Source organism: Sciurus vulgaris (genome assembly GCF_902686455.1).
Source record: "Sciurus vulgaris genome assembly, chromosome: 6".
NCBI lineage: Eukaryota > Metazoa > Chordata > Mammalia > Rodentia > Sciuridae > Sciurus > Sciurus vulgaris.
In genome coordinates, this window is record NC_136466.1 from 71,485,434 (window position 1) to 71,503,636 (window position 18,203).

The window sequence follows — 18,203 nt, forward strand, 5'->3', positions numbered from 1 at the left end:
TTTTCAAACATGATAACAGGTAAACCCAGACATAGTAGATTAATGTTTTCTGGAGAGCACTGTATCTTCTATGCCTAAGCATTGTTTTTACTGAAATAAATACATGAACATAACCCCCTAGGAAGATGTATACAGCACCAGATAGATTTTTTTAAAAAAACTGATAGCACCGATAGGTCATTAAGGTATAGTTTTCCTCTCTACTAAATAATTTACTCAATTCTAACTCTGAAATAAAAGACTAAAACACACTACCAAACATCGGGAGTCCTATAGAGAGGAAAACTCCATGAGGTTAGAAATAATACCTATTTGTTCACTGCTCTATCCTCTGGGACTAAGAATACCTGGTACATAGTAGGATTCAAAATATATTTGCTGAAATGAATGAAAGGTATAAGCAAAAATCAACGTACAAAATAAGTTAATTCCAAATGAATTTTCATAAAATATGCACAACCTCCCTGGTAAGCTGTTTGAAAATTTGTTAACAAAGTATGTTTTAAAACTCATGCCCTTGCTGGGCACTGTAATTCCAGCAACTCAGGATGGCAAGAGGACAGCAAATTCAAGGCCAACTTTAGCAACTTCGCCAGACCCTCAGCAACTTAGTAAGACCCTCTCTCAAAATAAACTAAAAAGGATTGGGGTATAACTTAATAGTAAAGCATCCCTGCATTCAATCTCCAGTACCAAAAACAAAAACAAAAAAAGAACAAACTCATGCCATTTGGTTCAGTAATTCCATTTTAAGGAATCCATTTTTAAAAAATTATCTGATGGACTGGGGTTGTTGTCCAGCACATGTGAGGCACTGGGTTCGATCCTCAGCACCACATAAAAATAAATACAATAAAGTTGTTTTTTCAAACAACTTAAAAAAAAAAAAAAAAAAAAAAAAGCCAGACAAAACTTAATGAGCAAGGACGTTAACTGTAACAAAAATTAAAATTCCAAAAATGAGAAAAATAACTACAATAATTTGCTAGATACATTTTATACATTCAAGTGATGCATGATTTTGTACCCATTAAAAACAATATTTTTAAGCAGAGCACAGTTGTGCACATCTATAATCCCAGCTACTCAGCAAGCTGAGGCAGGAGGATTACAAATTTAAGGCCAGTTTCAGTAATTTAGCAATACCCTGTCTCAAAAAAACAAAACAAAACAAAAAAACAGGGACAGGGAATTTAGTTCAATAGTAGAGTACCTTTGGATTCAATCTTTAGTACCACCACTAAAACACACACACACACACAAACAGATTTTGAAGCATATTAAATGGCACAAGAAAATATTAAGAAAACGTTATGTTTATACTCCTGGGTACAGATCTGTATACTTACATGTCTATAATAGATGAATATGCATAGCCAAGTAGGTTAAAATATTTGTAACATTTTTTAAAAAGAAACAGAAAGATTGAGTACTTCTTCCAGGACACACAGCTAATAACAAAATCAGGTTTCAAAACCCAGGCCACATGGGTGGAGTCTCTCAAGCGCTTAACCACTGAAATATTCTATTTCACACATTTTACAAAGGACCACAATATTTGGAATTCATTATTTGGCATATTTAGCTAGTTGATAATCAAATTTTGCATTAGGCATCAAATAAAGATACCCTAATAAACACAGTAAAGCTAAAATGATTTAGATATATTTTATTTCATTAGTAGTGATACACTAAGCCATGTAAAATACTACAAAATACTTTCTTTAACATTTAATTACATATAAAAATAACATCATAGTTCATGCCAATAGATATATTAAATAACAGACTTGAAAGCTGCTTATACTAAGAGCTTGTTGCAAATCTGAGAAATTGTATTTACAGATATACATAACTACCAGTTGGGAGCATAAATAAAACCATCATTCCAATGGGAACATTCTAGAATGTTTCTTATGAAAGATAGTTATATGTTAACATTTCTTATTTTATAAATTTTATATGTTTATGTAACATTTTAAAAATCTAAGTTAAGGATTTCCAGTTCTCTCTCATTCATTTTCCCAACATTTACCAGGGACCTGCTATAAACAAAGCACCATGAGAATACAAAAATGTGGTAGAAGAAATAAAGGCTCCAACCATTATGAAAGGCCTCAAAGAAAAATACATGGTACAACTATATGCATTAAGGAGCAAGAAATCACTTCCAGCTGTAGTAATCTGTGAGGACTTTGCAGTATTTGAACTAGGGTTTGAAGGATGCATAGAATTTCAATAGATGATTAGGCAAAAGGGTGAAGGAAGGCAGGAGAGTAAAAGTGTTTTGGATAGAGGAAGGGAATGAAATAAAAAACAGGATAGGAGATGAATTTGAGAAGTGATGAACAATCTATTCTCAAACAATGTAAGGATTCTTCATGCATTGCTATAGAAATGTAAATGGTGCAGCCACTGTAGAAGTTTGACAGCTCAAAAGTTAAACACAGAATTAACATATCACTAGTTATTCCACTCTTACATATATACCTAATAGAACTGAAAACACAATATTCAACACTTATACACAAATGTTCACAGCTACATTATTCATAATAGCAAATAAGGGGGGGACAAATTTCCATCATCAGATAAATGGATAAAGAAAATATGGTATATCCATACAGTGGAATATTATCCACATATAAAAAAGACTAAATACTAATACATGTCATAAGGTGAATGAAATCTTGAAAATACTATATTTAGTGAAAGAAGTCAGACATAGATTTCACACATTATATGAATCAATTTATATGAAATGTCCAGCAAGGGCAAATCCATACAGGCCTATGATTATACTAAAAACCACTGCAATATGCTTAAAATGCTGAATTGTAGGAATGTGACTTATATCACAATTTCTTTTTTTAAAAAAGACATAGTGCACCTAGGATATAACTATGGCATAAGAACAAATTCAGATAGATTTGAATAAAACCATGTGAAGGGTAACATATTGTTCATTACCCATCTGATTCCTACAGCTAAAAAGACAGCAATGTCCTTCTGGGTGTCAGGACTATAAGAATTTGGTTTCTAAGCACATTTCTAAGTGTTTGGGAAGAATCAAGTTCAAAAGAAAAACAAAACACAGATACAGTCCTTGTCTTTAGAAGGCTTATAACTTCTCTTTGAAAAACACAATACATAAAATAATTCACTAAGTTTAATTCTTCTATGTCTTAAAATACAGGTAAATTCACATTTTAATCAGACAATAAGGCATAATGGAAAGAATATTGCATTAGAGAGCAGTAGAATTAGGTTCAAATACCAGTTCCATCAGGCACCATTTTTAACTTCAGACATATCATTCAACCTTTATGACATTCGATTTCTTCCTCAAAAACCATGACAAGCGGGGCACAGTGGCACATGCCTGTAATCCCAGCAACTCAGGAAGCTGAGACAGGAGGATTCCAAGTTTGAGGCCAGTCTCAGCAATATAACAAGGCCCTAAGCAACTTATTAGTTAAGACCCTGCTTCAAAATTTAAAAAATTAAAAAGGGTTGGGAGTGCAACTCAGTGGTAGACCACCCCTGGGTTCAATTCCCAGTTCCAAAACAATTTTAAATAAAAATAAATAAATATACACAACACTTGTGGGAAGAATCCCAGAATGAGTTAAAGTTATGCATAACTATATACATAAATGGCAATTTAGTATTCCAAGCAGCATTCAATTCTATTTACTTTTCCTACCTCTCTCAGGTTTTAAAAGTAAGACTTTCAGTATGGAATCAATAAAAGGACAAAATATCCAGTTATCTTTATTACTTTAGAAATATTTGGGGGATTGTTTTTCAATGTTCATAAGTATCTTACCTACTGAACTTGCTGAAATATATTCTTGTAATTCAGTTTGCCAAAGTATTACTTCAAAATGTCTGGTCAATCAATGTGGAATCCATTTACAGCTACAATTCTGTGTATATATCATAAAAGTTTGATGATACCACTCCTATTGAAAATAGTTCTTGAAAATATAGCCAAAGCAAGAGAAGGAAATTAAAGGGATAAAAATAGGAAAAGAAGTTATCTATTTGCTGATGAGCTGATGACATGATCTTATAGCTAGAAGACCTAAAATCTCCACCAGAAGACTTCTAGCGCTGATAAATTCAGCAAAGTAGCAGGATACAAGATCAACACTCCTAATCAACAGCTTTCCTATACTCCAATAATGAATCTACTGGGAATGAAATCAGGAAAACTATGCATTTACAACAACCTCAAAAAATAAAATACTTGAGAATAAATCTAACCAAGGAGGTAAAATATTTGTACAATGAAAACTACAGAACACTAAAGAAAGAAATTGAAGAACTTAGAAGATGCAAAGACCTCCAACATTCCTAGATAGGCAGAATTAATATTGTCAAGATGGCCATGTCACCTAATGTTACACACATTCAATGAAATCCTCATCAAAATACCAATTACTTCTTCACAGAACTACAAAAAAAAGTCCTAAAATTCATTTGGAAGAATAAAAGACCCAGAACACCCAAAGAAATCCTAAGCAAGAACAGTGATGCTGGAGGTTTCACAATACAGGATCTCAGATTATACACTAATGAGCTAGAATAACAAAAACAGAATGATATTGGCATCAAAATAGACATGAAGACCAATGAAATAGAAGACACAAATATAAACTCACATAGTTACAGTCATCTGATACTTGACAAAAGTGCCAAAAATATGTAAGATAAAAGATGGCCTTTTTAACAAATGATGCTAAGAAAACTGAGCATCCATATCTAGAAGAATGAAACTCGATCCCTTTCTCTCACCCTGCATAAAAGTCAAATCAAAGTGTATCAAAGGGGCTGGGTAGTTCAGTGGTAGAGTATTTGCCTTGCATGTGTGAGACACTGGGTTTGAGCCTCAGCACCACATAAAAATAAATAAATAAATAAATAAAATGGAGGTGGTGTGTCCATCTACAACTAAAAGAAAAAAAATTAAAAATTGAAAGAAAAAAAAAAAAAAAAAAACCAAAGTGTATCAAAGGCCTAGGAATGAGACCAGAAATTTTGCAACTGCTAGAAGAAAACATAGGGTCAACGCTCTTAACATAATTGGCACAGGTACCTATTCCTTATCTAGAACCCAGAAGATCAAGAAATAAAAGAAAAAAAATCAGTAAGTGGGACAACAGCAAATTAAAAAGCTACTGCACAACAAAGTAAAAGATTAAGAGCATGAAGAGAGAACCTACAGAATGGGAGAATATCTTTGCCAGCTGATCCTCTAACAGGATTAATATCCAGAATACAGTAAGAACTCAAAAAAGTTAACACCATAAAAACAAATAACCAGCTGGGCACGGCAGTACACACCTGTAATCCCAGTGGCTCAAGAGGCTGAGACAGGAGATCTCAAGTTCAAAGCCACCCTCAGCAAAAGAGAGGTACTAAGCAACTGAGTGAGACCCTGTCTCTAAATAAAATACAAAATGGGACTGGGGGTGTAGCTCAGTGGTCTAGTGCTCCTGAGTTCAATTCCTGGTACCCAAAACAAACAATCGATAAATGGGCATAATAATTAAACACTTCTCAAAAGAAGAAATACAAATGGCCAACAAATATATGAGAAAATGTTTAACATTCCTGGCAATCAGGAAAAGCAAATCAAAACTACACTGAAATTTTACCTCACTCCAATTAGAATGGCGATCATCAAGAATACAAATAATAGGGCTGGGAGATAGCTCAGCTGGTAGAGTGCTTGCTTCGCAAGCACAAGGCCCTGAGTTCGATCCCCAGTACCGCAAAAAGAAAAAGAATACAAATTAATAATAAATACTGGTTAGTATATGGGGGAAAAGGTACACGCATACACTGTTGGGGAGGGGGTGCTGCAAATTAGTACAATCATTTCAGAAAGCAATATAGAGATTCCTCAAAAAAACTGAGCACATGACCCAGCTATCACAAGCTTCCGTATTTTTCCAGAACTGAAATCAGTGTACTATAGTGATATAGGCACAATCAATGTTTATAGCAGCACAATTCACAATAACCAAGTTATGAAACCAGCCAGGTACCTGTCAACAATGAATTAAGAACTGGGGATGTGGCTCAATGGTAGAGTGCTTGCCTAGCATGCATGAGGCCCTGGGTTCAATTCATAATACTGCAAAAAAGGGAAAAAAATTAATAAAATGTGATGTATATACATGAGGAGTTTTACTCAGCCATAAAGAATGAAATTATGAAGTTTGCTAGTAAATGAATAGAACTAGAAAACATCATGCTAAGTGAAATAAGCCAGACTCAGAAAGTCAAGGGTCCAGTGTTTTTTCTTGTATGCAGAAGCTATAGCAAATTAAGTAATAAAGGGGTAGGAGTGGATCCCACAAAAATAGAGGAAATATCAGTGGAATAAGGAAGGCGATTGAGGGGAAGGCAGGAGGGACAGAAGAGGTGGGAAATGCAAAATGAAATTGACTAAATTATGCTATGTGCATACATGAATATACCACACTGAATTCCACACCTTTATGTATCTAAAGCATCAATTTTTTTAAATGAAAATAAATAAATAAATGGAAGATCAACGAATAGTGGAAAGAGAATTGGGGGGGAGAAAAAGGAAAAGCAGTGGGGACTAAAATAGAACAAACTATATTCCATGCATGTGTGATTATGTCAAAATGAACCCCACTATTATGTATAACTAAAAATGCACTAATAAAAACATTTTTAAAAATCCTGGTAATACAGTACAAAAAAGTCTCTAATAATAAAGTCTATGTCAAAAAACTGTATGCCTAATTAAATTAGTTTTCATCTACAAATGAATATAAAAGTGTCAGTTTTTTATATACAGCTAAAGGATCACAGCAAACATGCTTACTGCCTAATGATACCATTACATAGCTCCTGTCTCTCCAGTAGCTACATTCAGTAGTTAGTAAATATATCCACCTATAATAATACTGTTTTTGCCAATAGCAAGAGAGTTTATTTCACGTTCTAAACATCACAGAATTGTTCCTCTTACCTTTGATTAGGTGTAAGAATAAAAGGTAAAGGAAAAAGAGTAGAAAGAAATTATGGTCCACCCAAAATTACTTATTTTTCCCTTGTAGATTATCTCTCCTGAAATGCCACCTGCCAAAAACTTTTGTCTTCCTCCTCAAAAGTCTTTTTCTTCCTCTCTTTTTCACAAAAAGGAGGAGTTTTGTTTCGTTTTGTTTTAGCTTCAACTAAATAAGCACAGGGAAAGATGGGAAGAGAAAGCAAACTATTTTGCCCCATTTTTATCCCATTTGACATTTCAGAAATGACCACTGGATGGCAACAGTTACCAAGGGAGATTAAACAGTCTCAGTTACTATCACCTAAGAAAAACTAAATCTGTCACCCTGAGCAAAATTCAGTTAGAAAATCATTTATTAATCTAGCTATGATTTGACCAAACTGCACTTCCACTTGATAACCATTTCTATTAAGTAAGCAGTAGTATAATTAAAACTTTCAATAATACCAATATGGTTTAAGTCTTACAACAGTAAAATAATAAAATCTTGTATTACTTGAATCACTAACCAATTGTTAACTTCTCTTAGATTATTATTTCTAGAAATAGTAATTGCTAGCTAACAGAGAAAATAAGTTAGTAAAAAAGAGCATTCTATACAAAACATGATTCTCAAATCATGAGGTCATACCATACAAAGAACAAATAAAGAATATCACCTCAGCTCTCAAACATGTCAAAAATACATTGGTTTCCACAGATTCTCTTTTAATAGACAAATGGATTCTGAAACTTTTTACATGTTCAATAAATTTCCATTTTGAGTTAGGAACTTGAATATTAGTAGCCACAAACTTCATTTCTGGAAATCTTTAATAATAACTATCACAGGGCTGGGGTTGTAGCTCAGTGACAGAGTGTTTGCCTAGCACATGTGAGATGTCACATAAAAATAAACAAATACAATACAACTACCAAAACAATTTTTTTAAAGAATAACTATCACAATTAGCTGGGTGTATAGCTCAATGGTGGAGCACTTGCCTAGCATGTGCAAAGCCTTGGTTTTAATGCCCAGGACACGCACACACACAAAAAGCAGCATGACCTTCACTGCCACAGATTCCAACTGGAGCTATTAAAAAGTCTAAGGAATGACTAAATCTTTGTTACACACTACCTCTCTCCTCACGAACCTTCAAAAATGAACTTCCCACCAGGGACAACAGTGCACCCCTCTAATCCCAGCAGCTTGGGAGGCTGAGGCAGGAGGATCGCAAGTTCAAAGCTAGCCTCAGCAAAAAGCCAGGCACAAAGCAACTCTGTCTCTAAATAAAATACAAAATAGGGCTGGGGATGTGGCTCAGGGGTCAAGTGCCCCTGAGTTCAATCCCCAGTACTCCCCCCAAAAAATAAAAAAGAACTTCTCCTAAGAAATTTAAAATGGGAAGGTAAATAAAATATTTTAAGCACCTAAAAATATATCCCTGTTAATTTTCTTTCTATCTAGTTTGTATTTGAATAGGCCAATATGTCTTACCATTGCCCATCCAAAAGAAGCTCTTTAAGTCAGAATCAGTGTTTACACCAATTTTAGAGTACTGGTGATTTACTATTAATTTCTGTTGAAAACAGTAAAAAGAATAGGCCAGTGTTCCAAGAGGTAATTAAATAGTGAAGGACATAGCAATTCTTTTTTTTTAGAAGTTGACAGTCCTTATATTTTACTCATTTATTTATATGTAATGCTGAGAATAGAACTCAGTGCTTCACACATGCTAGGCAAGCACTCTACCACTGAACCCCAACCCCAGCCCCATGCAATTCCTTTTTGCAAAAAAACAGTACTCCAAAGTTTCAACAGAAACATCCTTCACAAACATGCCCCAAGATCCACTTGCAGAAAGCAATACATTTGTAATTCAAAACCAAACATGTACTTCAGCAGCACATATACTAAAATTGGAAAGATACAGAGATTAGCATGGCCCTTGTGCAAGGATGACCTGCAAATTCATGAGATGTTCCGTATTTAAAAATATATATCTATAGGAAAGATCAAAAAAGTCAGCAGCAACATCATCATGAAATATTGCAAAGAAAAGGATGTATTCATTAACACAAAAGCTTTTCAAGTTTCATTCTACATGGAAAACTGTATTCTAAATTTCAGATCCACAATTCACTTCTCAAAAAACAGGAACTTGATGCACTGCTGGGTTAGAGGGGAGACGGCCAGTAATCAGCTAATTGGAGCATCTAAGGACAGCCAAGAAGACTGTACTACTGCAGGACTAGAGAAGAAAGGTGTACTATTTGTTCCCAGATAGGAAGGAAATGGCCAAAGAATGAGTGAACTACTTTTGAAATAGCTGTGTGAAAAGTGTCCTGGGAGCCTTGGGCCAGTGGCAGCTTGAAATGGAAGTGCCAGTAGCCCCAGAAGCAAGGAGCCTGGGGCCCAAACTAAGCAAGGAAAACAATGCCAATTCTATTACCATGGGCAAGGACAAGGTAAGTTTCCAGTGGCAGATTCAAAACCTCTCTTAAGAATATCTACAGTGTCTCTGTGAACCAGGAGTGCTGTATCATTGTTAGGACCACCAAAAAGAAATTAATTTTCAACCTTAACAGGTAACACATACCTCTGGATGATTCCTCACTCAGTTTTGCTCATACAACTGCACCATAATAATCTCTTAACAGAAGTCAAAGGAGGTGGTGGTAGCAGTCAGAATTACAAAAGAAGCTAAGAAAGGTAAAGATGACCCACAGACTGCAAGACCCAGAAGCTGGTCCCTGAACCCTGCACCATCAGCATGGAGCGTGCTGTTAAGACTTCAAGGATGAGGCCTCTTCATAAGAGGGTCTCCTCTAAGAGCTATCCAGAGACCATAAGAACCTGCCCTAGAGGGCACTCTTAGCCTCTCTATCATGGTCTTTTTTTCCTGAGTAATGCCATTCTAAATTACAAACAACAAATACCTCCACACAAATGGTATCGAGGGATTTCTGAAATTTTTTTATCTTTATGTATGATAAGAAAGAACTATCATGCTTTTTCTAACTGTAAGTTAAAGTTGAAGAAAACTAACTCCACTTTGTTCTACCACAAAATGTTAATTTCTAAAGTAGAGTTTAAATACAGAATCTAATGTCTTCTGAAGTCTCTAATTAAAGATGGGATAAAGGTCTTCTTTTAAAAATAACTACCACTGTCTTCTTTTAAAAAAGTAGGCTACAAGGGCTGGGGTTGTAGCTCAGTGGTGAAACACTTGCCTAGTATGTGCAAGGCACTGGGTTTGATCCTCAACACCACATAAAAATAATTAAATAAGATAAAGGTATTGTGGCCATTTATAACTTAAAAAATTAAAATTAAAATTAAAAAAAAATATGAGGATGGGGTTGTGACTCAGTGGCAGAGTACTTGCCTAGCGTGTGTGAGGCACTGGGTTTGATTCTCAGCACTGCATATAAATAAACAACAAAAAAAAGTACATTGTCAACTAAAAAAAATTCAAAAAATTTTTTTAAAAAATAGGCTACCATTAATAAAATACTTCATGTGCATCTGTTTTCCATCTATTCAATTGTCTTAACTATTCCGTAGAGTAAATTAAATGATCTTCATTTTAACTAGCTAAAACTCAGAAAAATTAAGTAACTTGCCTAAGATCTCAAAACCATGCAGGGATTTAAAGTCATGTGTTTCAGTTTTTCAGTTGGGCACTAAGTGGTTCTTTGGATCATGTCTGGTGACTCCGCAGATTATAACAGCAGAGAACATGGAGGCCCAGAGGGAATGGACCCCAATGGTGTCATCAAGAGCAACTGGAATGAGATTGTTGATAACTTTGATGATATGAATTTAAAGGAGTCTTCTTCAGGGCATCTATGCTTATGGTTTTGAGAAGCCTTCAGCTATTCAGCAGAGAGCTATTATTCCCTGTATGAAAGGAAATGATGTGATTGCTCAAGCTCAATCAGGTACTGGCAAGTCAGTCGTCACATTTGCTATTTCCATCCTGCAACAGTTGGAGATTGAATTCAAGGAGACCCAAGCACTAGTATTGGTCCCCAACAGAGAAATGGCTCAACAGATCCAAAAGGTGATTCTGGCACTTGGAGACTGTGGGAGCACCTTGTTATGCCTGCATTGGTGGAACAAATGTAAAAACTGAAGGCTGAAGCACCACATATTGTTGTTGGTACACATGGGAGATTGTTTGATATGTTAAACGGAAAATATCTTTCTCCAAAATGGATCAAAATGTTTGTTTTGGAAAAAACAGATGAAATGTTGAGCTGAGGGTTTAAGGATCAAATCTACAAGATTTTCCAAAAATTAAATACAAGTATTCAGGTTGTGATGCTTTCTGCCACAATGCCAACTGATATGTTCGAAGTGACCAAGAAATTTATGAGATCCAATTCAAATTCTGGTAAAGAAGGAAAAATTGACCCTTGAAGGAATCAAACAATTTTACATTTATGTTGAAAGAGAGAACTGGAAGCTAGACACACTTTGCGACTTGCATGAGACACTGACCATTACACAGGCTGTCATTTTTTCTCAATACAAGGCACAAAGTAGACTGGCTCACAGAGAAAATACATGCCAGGGACTTCAGAGTTTCTGCTCTGCATGGTGACATGGACCAGAAAGAGAAAGATGTTATCATGAGAGAATTCTGATCAGGGTCAAGCCGAGTTCTGATCACTACTGACTTGATGGCTCATGGGATTGATGTACAACAGTGTCTTTGGTTATAAACTATGACTTATATACCAATCATGAAAACTATGTTCACAGAATTGGCAGACGGGGTCAATTGGGGAGGTAAGGTGTGGTTATAAACTTTGCTGCTGAAGAAGACAAGAGGATTATTAGTGACACTGAAACTTTCTACAATACTATAGTAGAGGAAAAGCCCATGAATGTGGCTGACCTTATTTAATTCCTAGGATAAGACAGACTTGAATGCAGTGCTTGCTATTGCTGAATCACAGTGTTCATTGTGCTTCTGTGGGAATATCTGAATCTTGTCTCAAGGCTAATAACGGATCAGAAATACAGATTTCAGTAGCAAAGCAACATTAGTCATGAGCTCTTGTAAGGAAAGTCACTGGCTGATCCTCTTTAGAGTTAGACTGTTGGGGTGGGTATAAAAGATGGTGTCTGTAAAATCTTTCTTAAAAATGTATTTCCTAGTTCTGTAGAAATGGTTTTATTAGATGTTCTCTATCATTTAATAATATACTAGTGGAATAAAAGACATAAGTGCTATATAAAATCAGTCAATTATGTTAAACTAGCATATCTGCCTTTATTGTGTTTGTAATTAGCCTGAATAGAAAAGCCTTTAAAATTAACTTTTTTTAGAAAGCATTTGAATGTATTTTGTTTGATATTATATTTATTCAATAAAATATTTAATTAGTGCTAAGTATGAACTGAATTCTGTTGCTAATCCCCAGCAAGCAATCATATCTTAGGCAGGGTGAAACCCCCAGTAAAATTACCATATTGCACATGGCTTAATGAAGTTCGAATGTTAAATACTTTCTATATTCACTTTATTTTTTTTTTCATTTCTTTACCTTCCTACACAGGTTAGTCACCTATGAAAGTGTCCATAAGCCATATAGCATTTTGATAATTTTGAACTTTAAATAAATGCACTCATACTGGATGTGTTCTTCTATTACTTTCTTTTCATTTATATTTTTGAGACTTGATCATGTCAATGTGTATCTGATTTTTTCTTTATAAGTGGAAAATGTCATTTCAATCACATTAAAAATAATGACATTATAGTCATTTTTTTATTAAAAATCATAAATTTACATAGGGCAATGTTGTTTGATTCATTCTCTATATTCACTTTAAAAAAAAAAAAAAGTCATGTGTTTCAGACTGCAAAGCACAACCTTTTCACCACACCATATTAAGTAAATGTTCTAAACAACTAAACCAAAAATACTAACCAACAAAGTAAGCAAAGAATCTATAGCTGTCCTATGGTCATGAATTAACAATAATAGTAATGTCAGGATAAAAAAACTTTAAATTAAATGTAATAGATTATTAGGCCCATTAACTCATCTATCAGGGGGTTCTTAAAGGGTCATATAATGTTTTTATCTAGTAATTACTCACAGCTACATCTATATTACTTCTAACCAGTTCACATACAACAAATCACTTGGGCTACAATAGGTTTAAAAAAAAAGAATACTACTCAAATACCTATTAGAAAAGTCACAAAGAACCAGGCATTCACCTATAATCCCAGCTCCTCAGGAGGCTAAAGCAGGAGGATCACAAGTTTGAGGACAGTCTGAACAATTTAACAAGAAATCATCTCAAAATAAAAAATAAAAAGAAATGGATGTATAGCTTAGTGGTAGAGCACCCATGGGTTCAATTCCCAATACCACCCCCCCAAAACAAATCAGTCACAAGGAACAAAGTACCTGGCAAGCAAGGCCAAGGAAATTTTTTTTTTTTAATTTTTAAAAATTAAATAGGCTTTATTTTTTTAGAGCAGTTTTAGGTTTACAGAAAAATTTAGTGGAAAATACAGTAAGTTCTTATATACCTCCTTTTCCTCCCCTACAGTTTCCCCTATTATTAACATCTCGCCTTGGTATGGCACACTTAATAACTGATGAGCCAATGTTGAAACATTATTACTAATCAATGGTCACAGATTACATTAAGATTCATTCATTTTTACATTTTTTAGATTAACTTCTAAAACATATTGTTTCACTGTAGTGTTTCCATACATGCATATATCATGCTTTGATCATGTCTACTCCCTTCTACCCTCTCTTCCTGGTCCCATTCCCCTTCCCTAATAGTCCCTTTTCTACTTCCAGATCTTTTTTTTTTTTTTAATTGTTTTAAATCTCCACATTAGAGAAAACACACAATATTTGTCTTTCTGTGTCTGCTTATTTCACTTAATACAGAATATTAAATTCCAATCTAATTCTATCTATTTTCCTACAAATGACAGTTCATCCTTCTTTATGGCTGAGTAATACTCCCTTGTGTATATATACCATATCTTCTTTATCCTTTAATCTGTTTGGGCATCTAGGTCAATTTCATGTTGTGAAGGAAATCTTTTTTTTTTTTTTTTATACCTTTATTTTATTTACTTATTTTTTAAAATGTGGTGCTGAGGATTGAACCAGTACCTCACACATGCTAGGCAAGTGCAGTACCACTGAGCTATAACCCTGGCCCCTCGTGAAGGAAATCTTAATGTTGAAAGAAGAAATTTTACTCTGTATTTTCTATATCATAATAGATGGTAAGGTTGGGGTTAGAAGTCCTGACTTCTGCTTATTTACCTAAATAGAAAATGAGCACTGAATGGTCCAAAGAAACACTCAATTTTAGTAAGTTAAAAAAAGTCTCAAACACCCTAAGCCTCCAATTAATACCAATATGGGGAAGAGAGCATAATGATTAAGAACAAAGACTATTATAATATGAGCCCACTACTCACAGTGTGATATTGGTTGATTTGTAGCTTCATTTTCCTTAGTTGTAATGATAGGAGTAGTTACATCACAGGGTTATTGATGATTAAGTAAGATAATACATTTAAAATTGAACCAGTGGTACTAATGATTAAACACAATTACACTTCCAAAACTGCACTACAGTGACTAACACATGGTAATTGCTCAACAAATATTAGTTATTATAACCATTAATATTACTACTACTACTACTACTACTACTACTATTATTATTAAGGTCCTCTGCCTAAGATCACATCATCTTTTATTTTGCACTCCATAAAAATACTGTAGACTTGGAACCAACCTAGATGTCCTTCAATTGATGAATGGATAAAGAAACTGTGGCATATATATACAATGGAATATTACTCAGCCATAAAGAATGATAAAATTATGGCATTTGCAGGCAAATGGATGAAATTGGAGAATATCATGCTAAGTGAGATAAGCCAATCTCAAAAAACCAAAAGACGAATGATCTCGCTGATAAGCGGATGATGACACATAATGCGGGGAGGGAGGGGTTAGTGTTAGGGTTAGGTTTAGGGTTAGGGTTAAGGAGGATGGCAAGAATGGAGGAAGGAAGGACTGTACAGAGGGAAAAGAGGGGTGGGAGGGGTGGGAGGGAAGGGAAAAAATAACAATGAATCAAACAACATTACCCTATGTAAATTTATGATTACACAAATGGTATGCCTTTACTCCATGTACAAACAGAAACAACATGTATCCCATTTGTTTACAATAAAAAAAAAAAACCACTGTAGACTACATTATAATTGCCTCAGGCTAACCAGTAACTTGAGCATGTTTAAGTACTACACATACATTTATTCAACACTTATTAAGCCAAACCATGTGCCGGATTTTTTACTATATGCTGAGAACACAAAAATAAATAAAAGCTGATTTCTGCTCACTAAGAGAAGACAGATAATCAAATAAATGCAATGAAGTATTACAAATGCAACAAAGGATAGTTGTATACAAACTACAGGTATCCAGAGGAGAGAATGGTTAATTCCAACTGGATCAGTGATGAAGGTAATCAGAGATGACAACTCAGAACAAAAAGATATCCAAAAGGATAGAGAAGTATGAATAGCGATAGCAGCAGTGTTAGGATAGTGGTTATAGCCAGGCATGACAGCATACACCAGTAATCCTAGTTACTTGGGAGGCTGAGGCAGCAAGATCAGTTGAACTCACAAGTTTGAGACCAGCCTGAGAAATACAGTGAGACCCTCCCCTCAAAAAAAAAAAAAGTTATAAACATGAAACCTGAATTCAAATCCTGGTTCCATCATTACTAAATGTGTAACTGTGTATATTACATAGTATCTTTAAGCTTCGGGTTTCCTTATCCATAAAGTCGAATAGTTTATAGGCAAAGCTGGGTGCAGTGGCACACGACTGTAATCCCAGCAGCTCACAAGGCTGAGGCAGGAGGATTAAAGCCAGCTTCAGCAACTTAGGCCCTCAGCAACTCAGTGAGACCCTGCCTATTAATAAATACAAAAAAGAGCTAGGGATGTGGCTGGAAGCTAGGCCTGGTGGCACACACCTATAATCCCAGTAACTCAGGAGGCTGAGGCAGGAGGATCACAAGGTCAAAGCCAGTCTCAGAAATTCAGGTAGAACCTAAGCAACTTAGTAAGACTGTCTCAAAAAAAACAGGCTGGGGATGTGGCTCAGTGCTTAAGCACCCCTGGGTTCAACTCTCAGGAAAGAGAGAGAGAGAGAGAGAGAGAGGGGGGAAAGAAAGAGAGAAAAGAAAAAAAGAAAGAAGAGGGTGAGAGAGAAAAAAAGAGAAAGGAAGAAAAAGAAGGAAGGAAGGAAGGAAAGAAGGAAGGGAGGGAGGGAGAGAGAGAAAGAAAGAAAGAAAAGAAAAGAAAAAGAAAGGAAGGGGGGGTGAGGGAGAGGAAAAAAGAACTGGAGAGGTATAAGCTTGGAGGTAGAGATAGCCAGGCATTACTGCCAATAGTATGAGTGATTTACAGCAGGAGCAGTGCAGATATAAAGAAAGGGACTACTTAGATATGTGTGATGTGATAAGAAGCAGCAGATGTGAGCTCTGAAGACTTTGACTTGGATGACTACCTTTAGGACCATGCTACTTACAAAGGTGGTGGGGGAGAGGAGGAAATGATGAATTCAGTTTTAAAATTGACAAGCCTGAGACATTTATGGAAAATACTTCAATAGGTAGTTGGAAAGCCTCTTAAAAGACAGCTAAAAGAAGGCAGAGGAAAGTCACATGGATAACTAAGAAGAGAATGCTCCTGACAAAGGAACTGCAAATGTCAAAGGCCCTACAGCAGGACATGCTTGGAGAGTTATAGAACATAATAAAGTAGCAGTTGTGGTTTTGTTGAAATATGAGCACAAGACAATCTTATGCTGATAGACTATGCTTTTCTTTTAAATCACTGCCCTTTTAAGCCTGCCACTTAAAGTCCATCCATTGCCTGAAGTAAGACACTCTTAACAAGGGCCTTTACAAAGAGGTAAAGCTGAGTGTGGTGGCATAGGCGTGTAATCCCAGCCAAGGCAGGATAATCCTGAGTTCTAGGTTAGCCTGGGCAACTTGGAGAGAACCCCCTGCCCCATTACCAAAAATAAAAAAAATTTAAAAATCAGGTTAACAGAATCATCCCACTAATATGGGACAATGATCCATACACTGAATTTGTGATCTTGGAGTATCACAGAACCATGAGAAAAAAGATTTGTTTGGGGTAATTGGGATTGAACCCAGGGCACTTTCCCACTGAACTACATCTCCAGTCTTTTTTATTTTGAGACAGGGCCTCACTAAGTTGCTTAGGGCTTTGCCAAGTTTCTGAGGCTGGCCTCAAACTTGCCAATCCTACTGCCTCAGTCTCTTGTGTCACTGGGATTACAGGAGTATGCCACCATAAAATAATTAAAAGAGATAATTCAATTAAAGTATACAATGCCTGGAACACTCAACTATAATTTCATATCTAAAAAGAGCTCAGAAGGACAAACATAATTTAAATAATTAACCCTGTTTTTTCACACATTGCTGAAAAGACCATGTTAAGACACACATTTTTTTCATCATCCTTATAATTCCCAAACTATTATATAGCTTAAATAAACAGTAGGCTCTAGCAGGGCACAGTGGTACACATCCTATAATCCCAACAACTCTGGAGGCTGAGGCAAGAAGATCACTAAGTTTGAGGCCAGTGTCAGCAACTCAGCAAGGACCTAAGCAACTCAGTGAAACCCTGTCTATAAATAAAAAATAAAAAGGTCTGGGGATGTAGTTCAGTGGTAAAGCATCCCTGGGTTCAATCCCCAGGTCAAGAAGAAAAAAAAAAAAAAGGAAGAAGAAGAAAGGAGGAGAAGGAGAAGAAGAAGAAGAAAGAGTAGGTCCAAATAAATAACTATGAATGAATAAATCCACTCTAAAATGCCAATAAGAATCCTTAAACAGACTACCATGGATTCTAAACTCTCAAAGACACAATTCTATTATGTAAGTTTGTAAATAGGTCCCACACCCCAAAAAACAGATTTTCTTCTGTAGAGAATGAGTGAATAATTTCAACAGATCATTAACAAGGAGATAACATACAAGAGTAAGTACCGATAACACTGTATTCTTATTATTTCAAATTCTATTAGTGGGGATAGT

General features: G+C 35.4%; 1 protein-coding gene and 1 pseudogene across 10 annotated transcripts in view; one reads left to right on the forward strand and one right to left on the reverse strand.

Moving 5' to 3' along the window:
- Positions 1-18,203, reverse strand: part of LOC306663564 (ankyrin repeat and KH domain-containing protein 1) — a 128,326-nt gene that overhangs the window by 94,856 nt on the left and 15,267 nt on the right. The window lies entirely within an intron of this gene.
- LOC306664943 (eukaryotic initiation factor 4A-II-like) lies at positions 5,806-12,578 on the forward strand (annotated as a pseudogene). The gene has a single exon. The product of its transcript is annotated as a eukaryotic initiation factor 4A-II-like (transcript).